We start from the raw sequence: 11227 nt of genomic DNA on the forward strand, positions 1-11227 counted from the left end.
AATAATAGAGGAATTTGTGCCAAAAAGTAAAAAAAGATTGCAGAAATATCCTCTTTGGTATTCAAAATCACTCATTCATGTAATAAAAGATAAAAAGAAGGCTCATAAAAGATGGAAAACTTATAAAAATCCAAGAGATTACGATGAATTTTCTTTACTGCGAGCTCTTGAAAAACAAGTTATTAGAAAATGTTACGATTCTCACATAGAGCACTTACAAAATAATGTCATAAAAAATCCAAAACATTTATGGACGCATATAAAGAATTCAAGACAGAACAATTTGGGATATCCTAATCCAATTAGCCAAGGAAGTCAAGTTTTTTCAACAGAACAGGATGCATGTGAAGGTTTCAGTAAGTTTTTTGAAAGTGTGTTTCAAAGTCCCGCGACAAGATACAATCTCCCGCTCTTACCAGAATCTGATGATATTTGCAATGGTATAAATGTAACTTAAGAAGAAGTTTATAAGATACTAAATACATTAGACGTAAGTAAAGGCCCAGGGAGTGATGGATTGCCAAATATATTTTTACAAAAGTGTTCAAAAACTCTGACTGAACCTCTGACCCATATTTTCAATTTATCTCTTAATACATTTGGAATATTCTCGACTATTTGGAGGAAGGCCCTTATTGTACCTATCCATAAAAACGGCCCCAGAAATAAAATTGAACAGTATCGTCCTATTTCAATACTGAATTCATTTGGAAAGCTATTTGAAAAATTTGTATTTAATAAAATCAGCCCAATTATTATGAAACAAATTCCCTCAGCACAACATGGATTTATACCAAAACGCTCGACAGTAACAAACTTTTCTCTTTTTTCCGATTTCATTTTAAACAGTATGGATGATGGATACCAAGTAGATGTAATTTATACAGATTTCCAAAAAGCATTTGACCGCGTGGATCATATAATAAATACTACTTCACAAACTGCATGCTCTAGGAATTCGGGGAGATCTCTATAGATGGATAAAATCGTACATTACCAAACGAAGGCAAGCAGTAGTTACAGGTAGTTTCAAGAGTAGTTATACAGAAATTCTGTCGGGTGTACCACAAGGATCTATTTTAGGGCCTCTCTTGTATAACGCTTACCTATTCGATATTGATTTGTGGATAAAAAATTCAAAATATTTACTATTTGCCGATGACAAAAAAATTTTCATAAAAGTTGGTTGCCTTAATGACTGCGTTCGATTTAGGCGGCGATTAGGAGACTTAAATAACTTGTCAGAGTATTATAAACTAAATAGAATATCGATAAATGCAGATAAATGCTTGCACGTATCTTATACACGTAAAAAACAAATATATAAATATGAGTATAAAATAGATAATCATTTAATAAAATCAGCTACAACAGTAAGAGATTTGGGAATATACTTAGATTATAAAATGACTTTAACTCATCATATGGACATAATTAAAGATAAGGCCCTTAAGCAATTGGGCTTTGATAAACGTACCTGTAAAACTTTTTATAATATCAAATGCATAAAAATTTTATATTTCGCACTTGTAAGAAGTCTACTAGAATATGCATCCAATATCTGGTCTCCACACTATACAACTTACATAGAACAAAATTTAAACCGTACAAAAAAAAATCCTAAAATATTTATGTTACAAAGCATATCATCCCTACACGTCATACGATGAAGCATGTAGATTTTTTAATATAGACCCACTGGAACTCCGCCGAAACCAACAAGATGTAATGTTTCTACATTCTTTATTGTCAGGCAATAGAAAACTGTTCTGAATTATTAAGTGCCCTATCGTTTAATGTACCACAATATAGAACACGTCATACGAAACTCCTGGTTGCACCAAGTACCAAAACGAACTATTTTAAAAACTCGATTATTTGCAGGATTCAAAATAATTACAATAATAACTATGATATTCTAGATATCTTCATGTTAGAAAAGGATAAATTGAAGCGTGAAATTATTAAATTACACCAGTCTAAAGCAGTGCCATACTCAATTGTTTAAAATATATACATATTGTTATCTACTAACCACACACGTACCCTTTCACACCCACACACAAACATACACACAGTAAATAAGAAACACAAGAGGCAGTTGTTCTGTAATATATCTTGTTGTAAAACTATTGTAAAATAATATTGTCAATATGAGTAATCTATAATGACCTTAAGAATTATGTTATATATTATTGTTTATTAACGTTTACTGTAACGCTGTTGATTACCAATAAATAAATAAATAAATACCACTGCATTAACCGAAGCCTGAAAGAAATCCTGCTAAGAGGAAAGAAAAAGAAAGAGCGGTCAAACGATGGTTTTCGAAAAGTCCTGACACCGACATGTACCAAAGAGAACGGAATGAAGAGTACTGCTTAGTAGTACTTAGTACCTGCAGTAGGTATCACATCACCAACAGAGTCAACACTGGCAGCTGGATCACCCATTGAAAGGCAAATCTGCCCCTACGGGTAGGATGCCACTTAATAATAATAGATAAGATAAGCAGTAAATACTTCCATAGGTTGTTTTATTTACTAATATTCTCTAACATTTAATTGTAATAGGAAAAACCAGAATGTTGCCTAATAGTTAAATAATGTTTTCGCATAAAATCATTTGTCATTTAATTTTGTAACATAAATGTAACAAATTAAGGTCTAGTTTGGTTCGAATTCTCCTCTGTTTATATTTTGGTGGGTTGAATAATTTTTCACGAACACTGATCGGGATGCGTAAGACGCTTGTAGCCTTGCGGAGTGCATTATAATGGAAGTGGCTTTCCCTCGAGCGTGTATTCTGAACTTAGGTAATATATTTATTGTTTTATCGATTCCTCGCTTTAAAAGAGTGCATTTTACTCTGCTGAATCAAAATGGATTAAAAATGTCATGTCATTATACATAATTAATGAATAATGAATAATTTATGAATAAAGGTTGAATAAAAAAAGAAAAAGAAACTAGTGGCTGCCCTCTTATTGGAATGGTAAAAGTTAAGGGTACCTACCACTAACTACACCCGTAACAGTACTATGCGATCTCACCCCACCATTTGGATGTGTGGCGGGCCTCCACAGTGCGGTTCTCAAGGAACTTTCTTCCACGTACTACAAAGCTGTGGAATTGACTTCCTTGTGCGGTGTTTCCAGGACGATACGACATGGGTACCTTCAAAAAAAGGGCGTACACCTTCCTTAAAGGCCGGCAACGCTCCTGTGATTCCTCTGGTGTGTAATGTGAGCGGTGGTGATCACTAACACCCGTACGCTCGTTTGTCCTCCTTTTCCATTAAAAAATAGTCACAATGTGATTTATGGCGTACCAAAGTACTTACATATTTTCCCCTTTTTATGCTGTCTGTATCCATTCTTCAATCTTTCGATCTTCTTTCTCCCGTACGAGCAAGATTCTTGAAATAAAGAAGTTTTCACTTTGCGAACATATTATGTAACTTTTAATGGAAGTGACATCTACCACCTGTCCACGCCACACAGCATTCGCAACATGATGTGAGACGGAACATACAACGATCTTTAATATAATGTAAGCTTAAAAATATAGTGCCATGGGCCTGTGATTACACCGTCACCCCGAAAGACTGCAACTTCACTACCTATCGTGTAATATCAAGATATCAAATTATTAAACAGTTAGGAAATATATAGCAACTAGCTGACCCGACAGACGTTGTTCTGTACATAATAAATAAAATAATGTTTTTATATGAATTTGTCAATAATATATCATAACATCAAAAATTACTTCGTAAAATATGCACCCTGCTGTTGTAATGAAATTGTTTCACAGCAGAACGGTCAAACCGTGCGTCAATATATTCTCTCATAGAAATGATGTATGGACACATCAAACAAAAAACAAATTTGTTGTTTTTATTTAATTTAGAAGCATTTTCCTATTTATTCACCTTTTAAACCTTCTCTGGACTTCCACAAATAATTCAAGACCAAAATTAGCCAAATCGGTCCAGCCGTTCTCGAGTTTTAGCTAGACTAACGAACAGCAATTCATTTTGATATATATAGATTATTTATTTCTGTTACCAGCATGGTCTCCACACAAATCATGCATAGGTAATTTAACATTTTGTGATACATTTCATAGTTAGTCTAGAATCATTCATACATTAAGATGATTTAATGATTCGTAATAAAATTTTATTTTAATACCATCTACAGCAAATACATGTAAAATATTCCAAATCGAAACAATATCGATCGATCAGAATAGCGGCCCGCTATTCGACATTCCTAGTTTATATGAAGTGTGAGTTATTGTCGGCCGTTAGTTCAGTTGGAGTGTATCGGATGATAAACACGATGAAGACGTATATTGTCGTAAGTTATTTTTTTTATTTATATCAATATAAAAAAAATCATCAATATTTTAATGAGAAATCTTAGCGTAAAACAATATATCGCTTAATTAGTGAAAATTTCTTCTCTACAAAAGTATTATTAGAACCGATAGAATCCTCTTGGAAAAACTGACAGAAATTGTGGTCCCATCGAGCCGTTTCAATAATAGAGTGAGGAAATATTTCAAGCTGGCCATATGGTAGCACTCTATCAGGTACAGGCCTGGCATTATGAAGCATATTGCTCTCTCCGCCTCTCTGATCTCTGCTCTGGTGCTCATTTTACACTGGTAAGGACCATTTAACTGCTTGCAACGCAGTTCGAATTGTTGAGGATTCAGTAGTCTGTATATACAACGACGGTTCATTCTTTTTGTTCTGATCCCTGCCGCTGAAATCCACAAAGTTAACATTATTTACTTGTCGCGACGTTTCGCCTGTTTTATATCCCGCATGGTCACTGGAATGTATTTGAGAAAGTCACTGTCGAAGTTTTTGGTACCTACTTAGCGTTTGAAACTCAATAAAACTAAAATTTGTTTATGTTTTATTATAATCTGTGGGTGTGTGTTTTTTTTGACATTTCAATAAAATGGTTCTTAGATATCTTTACACTAAGATACGCAACGTAGGTTAAAGTGTTTAAATAATGAATAAATTTTGAAAATTTAAATTTTCGTGCACGAAATATAATGATTTTTTAATACTCAGCTTTCTCTTGAGAAAGCTCATGGTCGTTAAGAGGGCTATGCTCAGAGTTTCCCTGCGATATCGAATCAGAAATGAGGAGATCCGTAGGAGAACCAAAATAAGGACCAAATGATTGCGAAACTGAAGTGGCATTGAGCAGAGCACATAGCTCGACGGACAATGGCCGTTGGGACAGCAAAGTCCTCGAATTGCGACCACATACCGGAAGACGCAGTGTTGGTACACACTGGACAATCTGGCCAAAATCGCCGGAATAGGTTAGATGAGCGCAGCGCAGGACCGATCTTTGGGGGAGGCTTTTGTCCAGCATTGGCATCTTCCAGCTGTTATGATGATGAATATAAATAAGCTTTGTAATATAATAATAACAATAATTAAACTCCTAATTCTCAAACAGAATTCTGAATCCCTTTAGTCTTCAATTATTCGGTCTCACTAGGAAAAGTGAACAAATCAGATCTCTTAATCCGTCCCTACCATATGCTTGTTGTTTATCTTTGCTGAACGAATTCCCAGTCATATGTTGCATCTTCATCCTCGTAATCTTAACCAGCGCAAACCCAGTCCTACGCTTGATTGCCGCTTACAAGATACTAAAATACAAGTCTTGCTAACGATTTAACTCAACATCAAAATGGTTGGTTATAATCAACTCAGCGAAGATGTGTTATTGCAAAAACAATCACCATTGGTCAATTATTGGTTTTATTGGAAACTAATCACTAATAAGTGAAGGAGTTTGCATACTAAAAGGTATACTGTGGATTCAGATCCAACTAAATACATTTATTTACAGTTAATGCTTCTCGTCGTGCACACTGTATCGTCACTGCATCTAGAAAAAGTAGCAGAAACTGTGCAGAATGGAATAAAGAACTTCAAACACCATTTAAAGGAGAAAGCCGCTTCTCTACAGAAACTGACAGAAGAGTTCGACCTTCACAAACCCCACAAGCCGTTGTACCCGTACGCTAAGCACGTCGTCCAAGAAGAGCATTATTCTAAGAAGACACCGCTTGTAATAGACCCTTACCAAATTGAGAGGCTAAAGCATTACTTCGAGCCCCATCATAAACCACTGACATATATACCTCATTATGCTCCGTAGAGTTTCATTATTAGTACAGCCAAAAAATTTAAAATACTGTGCAAGTCCATTCGAATTTGTTTCACTGTGTAAATAATTTATAATGAACAATCTTTTAGTGTTATTATATAGAAGAACTTCTTCAATGTATGTAAAATTTGATTTACATAATATTATACTGTAGATAAAACACCAGCTGTCATGTTATCAGTTACAGTGCTAGGTTAAGTGAGTGTAAGACGTAGCTGTAATGCACACTTAAGTAACAATCGTGGCCTGTTGTCATGCATTGCCTAACAGCACGAGGCTCTGTCTAGATGTATAAATTATCTCTAGGATATAAAAAAAATCCCACCTCGATGAAAGCTCGCTTTTAGTTCCTGGTACAAGGCAGAAAAGTGGCCGATTCTCTTCCGGCAAGACGATTTTTTTTCATCGTGCCAGGGACTAAAAGCGAGCCTTTTCATCCAGGTGGAAAAAAATCGTATACGCATCACGTGAGATAAGTAGGACATTGCCACCCGCGATTGTCAATATTCCGCTATTTCATTTCTCATACTCGGAAAGTAATGTTGATCTAATTATTGGGTGGAAAATGCTGCTTCCCTCCATAGAGAGGGAAAAACTCATATAAATTACTTCCAACCTAAGGGCCGGAATGAACTTTAAAAATAGAACTGCTGTCAGCTGTGAAGAGTTTTATGTAAAAAAAAACTAATTGAAAAAAATGCTATTATATATTAAAAATTTTTAGTGTTTTAAATGTTTAGTTTAACTTTATGCCAATTTTATTTGTAAGGCCGTTTATTTACAATTGCGCATTACACTTGAATCACGAAGGAAACATGGTCATTACATTTGAATTATATAATACATCAATAATTATGATTATAATTAACAACAGATTTCGTTCCGGTAACATAATTAATAACTGTAATGCATAAATTATCTATGTGCGTAATTAACTATGTAAGTAGCTAATATAGGGCCTTACTCTTTCACAAACTCTTGAAGATAATTAGAACTATCTCGAAGGTCTGACGAGATTACCGGTCATTGGTAGTTGGTTGGTTGGTTATCCATGATAAGTTGGCCTGTGTTATCAATCTAGATAGACCACAGCCTGTCTCCATTATTCTTGGTCTTCTCTAGTCTTTTCATAATTATCTGCGTGGTAAAAAATCCTTTGAAAACGACATGTGCATTAACTTTTTACTGACTTCATCTGTTTTACGTGTGCACAACGACTGCTGCATTTAAATAATGTCAGGATAGAGTCAGCACTAACATACCTCAAATATCGAGCCAGTAACTTACACGGTGTGGCGACCACGTACCAGAAGACGCAGTGAGGGTAGGCCGCCCACAAGATGGACCGACGATTTGGTTAAGGTCGTCGGTATACGTTCATTAAATTGAAAGTTTTTGATGCATATATTATAGAGGTCAAATTAAACCTATAAAAATAGATTTCTATTGCATCGACAATTCCGTCGGTTGTGAGGGCAACGGACTGGTCCAATGGTGCAGTTTCCAAAACAGATTTCTTCTGTACCTGTACCTTAACTCACTTGTTCAGTAATAGCTTCTTTATATTATGGTAGAGACTCTTTGCTATTCGGTCATTTACCGAAATAATTATCCGGATAATTATTGAAGAATTAACATTTTATGTTGTGTATGTCCTAGTATATCATTTGGGTGCGTTAACAATTTTTCTTTCTCTTATTATTATTATAAGTTATAATTTAAAAGAATTTTTAAATTATAATAATGGCTTAAAAATATGTTCAGTATTTTACGTATTTATTTTTTAATTACATTCTTTTTCTAACAGACTATAGTACAATAAAGTGATTTATATATTGATTTTCGTAATTGGTCAATTAAAAACAAAAGAAGCTATTATATGAGTACCTACATATAATTTGGTAAATATTATTTGCTTCCTAAATGCTTCCAAATAATTGTAGGGACATACATATATTATAAATATCTTATTTTAATAAAAAAAATCTAATTAATCGATTGTTTAATTCATTGGCTTCAATTGCATAAATTAGTATTAAGTTAAAAGATTAAAAATATTAATATTGATAATTTGTATAGATTCAATATTACTTTAATATAAATACTAATAACCTTATATTCATACTAGCTGACCCGGCAAACGTTGTTTTGCCATATAAAGTATAATTCACGCGATAGTTTTATAAGTAATAAAATATTGCCTATATTATAGCCTGTACATCATTTTGTTCTATTGTCAATAGTTTTTTCAGCGCACGCAAAAATAGGTTTTCGATTTTACTTCTTGTGTTACAAAATAGCAATTTTATTACGGATTCCTAATTTTGAAAAAAAAAAAACATGTAGCCTTCCTCGATAAATGGACTACCCAACACTGAAAGAATCATTCAAATCGGACCAGTAGTACCAGAGATTAGCGCGTTCAAACAAACAAACACTGCAGCTTTATAATATATGTATAGATTACAAATTCAATTATTTTTATTCAAAATAGAATTTTATATACATTTACATCATTTTGAAAATTTATGCCTTATTTATGCTTTTTTTAATAAAATCATCGGTATCATTAATATATACATAATATAATATAACCTTTAATTCGGATTAAATATAAACCTATAGATTGGTGAACTGTTACAGTGCCTAATCTTATTAAGGATACTAATACTAACATATAATATAACATTTTGTAACATAATATACTGTTTTAGGAGGATAGTGGAAGACGAATGAACGAGTGATCTTATGAGATTATCATCATTTACTATGATAAATGATCACTGCCACCTACCCCCGCGATGGCGAGGACGTAATTTGATGCTTTGTGAATTGCGGGTCTATATTGGAATTCGGTGGCAGGAAAAACGGCAGGAGTAAGCATGTCTACGAAAAACTCGCCGTACATGCTATATTCATGTTTAAAAAGTATGGACGGATGGCACTAGAGATACATAGGTAGGCGGCTTAGTCAAAGTCAAAGTCAAAAAATCTTTATTCACTGTAAAAATTTATAAGTTATTTAGTGCAAGTCAGGATGAAGTACAAAAGTTACAATAGCATTCAAATGAGTATAACAATATTCATTAACAAAATTTAGAACATTAATTCCAACTATCTTTATCATTCAAATAATCTTTCACATTATAATAGGCCTTAGATGTTAATTTATTTTTTACGATACATTTAATTTTTTTAATAGGTAACATTTTAATTTCATTTGGGAGTTTATTATAAAATATAACACAATCCAATTTAAAAGATTTAGCAATTTTACGGAGCCTAGTAGATGGAATTGCGAGTTTATGTTTGTTTCGAGTATTGACACTGTGTACATCACTATTCTTTTTAAATTGGCTAATATTTTTATGGGCGTATAGGAGGTTCTCGTATATGTACTGGCAGTGTACTGTCATAATATTTATTTCACTAAACTTTTCTCTCAATGAATCCCTTGAACGCATTTTATAGACTGCTCGAATTGCTCTTTTCTGCAGCACAAATTTGTTTTCAATATCTGCAGCCCTACCCCACAATATAATTCCGTAAGACATCACACTATGGAAGTAGCTGAAATATACAAGTCTAGCCGTTTCAACATCTGTCAGCTGCCTAATTTTTTTTATCGCAAATACTGCAGAGCTAAGTCGATTACACAAGTTTTTTATGTGAGCACCCCATTGTAGCTTAATGTCTAATGTAATGCCTAGGAATGTTGTCGTTTCTACTACATCAAGTTTGTCGTTATTAATTTTTATAGGTGTTGGTTGGTGCTTTATATTTGGAAGTGTAAACCTTACACATTTTGTTTTCCTTTCGTTTAAAAGTAAGTAATTAACATTAAACCAATTTACTACTTCAGCAATGTCGTCGTCAACCTGACAGAAAGTATTTTGCTGGCGTTTTATTTTAAATAACAAAGATGTATCGTCAGCAAACAGTATAATATCATGCTTATTTTGAATAAGTTATGGTAAATCATTGACGTATACCAGGAACAAAAAAGGACCCAAGATTGAGCCCTGCGGTACACCCATCGATATGATAGAGCCAGTTGATCTTTTTCCATTAACGTCTACTCTTTGAATCCTATTACACAAGTATGATTTTATTAAATCTAGTGAAACATCCCTAACCCCATAGTGGTGAAATTTTTGAAGTAAGGTTTCATGATGGACGCAGTCGAATGCCTTGGATAATTCACAAAACACTCCTAACGCATCACATGAATCCTCCCAAGCATCCAAAATATTTCTTATTAACTCGATACTAGCATCTGTGGTTGAAAGACCTTGAGTAAAACCATATTGTTTATTATGCATGAGGTTATTATTGTAAAAATGGTTAATTAATTGCGTTAACATAATTTTTTCGAAAATCTTGCTAAAGGTTGATAGTACTGATATGGGTCTAAAATTGGTGGGGTCAGCTTTATCTCCCGACTTGGTGTGAGGGAGGAAGGAAGGAGTGATCTTGCTCTGTTTCATTTGGTTTGGAAATATACCGCAATATACACACTTATTGAAAATAAAAGCTAAGTCTTTGGCTACAATTTCTATTACAGATTTCACTACGTTAACAGAGATTCCCCAGAGATCTTTAGTTTTCTTAACGCTAATTAGTCTAAACGTTTTAATAATCTCTATACGATCAACATGCTTAAATTTAAAGTTTGTAGTACATAAAGATTTTCTGTAGCAGTTTCATTGCAGATATGGGTGAGGAATTTAGATATTTTCTTAAGACCAGGGTAGAGACAAGCTTGTACGTCTACAAATCATTGCAATGTTTATATTTTTATGACAATAAGGGACGAGACGAGCAGTACGTTCAGCTGATGGTAATTGATACGCCCTGCCCATTACAAAACAGTGCCCCTCTGGATTCTTGAAAAACTCAAAAACTCTGAACGGCATTAAAATTGCGCTCATCACCTTGAGACACAAGTTGTTAAGTCTAATTTGCCCAGTAATTACCTACGGCGCTCTTTAGACCGAAACACAGTTATGTTTACAC

General features: G+C 33.8%; 1 protein-coding gene and 1 long non-coding RNA gene across 2 annotated transcripts in view; one reads left to right on the plus strand and one right to left on the minus strand.

Annotated features, from left to right (window-relative positions):
• LOC126972962 (uncharacterized) overlaps positions 1–11227 on the minus strand; it is a 284567-nt gene that overhangs the window by 78303 nt on the left and 195037 nt on the right. The gene's annotated exons all lie outside the window — the stretch shown is intronic.
• On the plus strand, positions 4315–8281 carry LOC126973039 (uncharacterized). Its single transcript, XR_007731252.1, has 2 exons — positions 4315–4363; positions 5891–8281. It is a non-coding gene; the product is annotated as an uncharacterized LOC126973039 (long non-coding RNA).

The sequence above is a fragment of the Leptidea sinapis genome, chromosome 28 (genome assembly GCF_905404315.1).
Source record: "Leptidea sinapis chromosome 28, ilLepSina1.1, whole genome shotgun sequence".
Lineage (NCBI taxonomy): Eukaryota > Metazoa > Arthropoda > Insecta > Lepidoptera > Pieridae > Leptidea > Leptidea sinapis.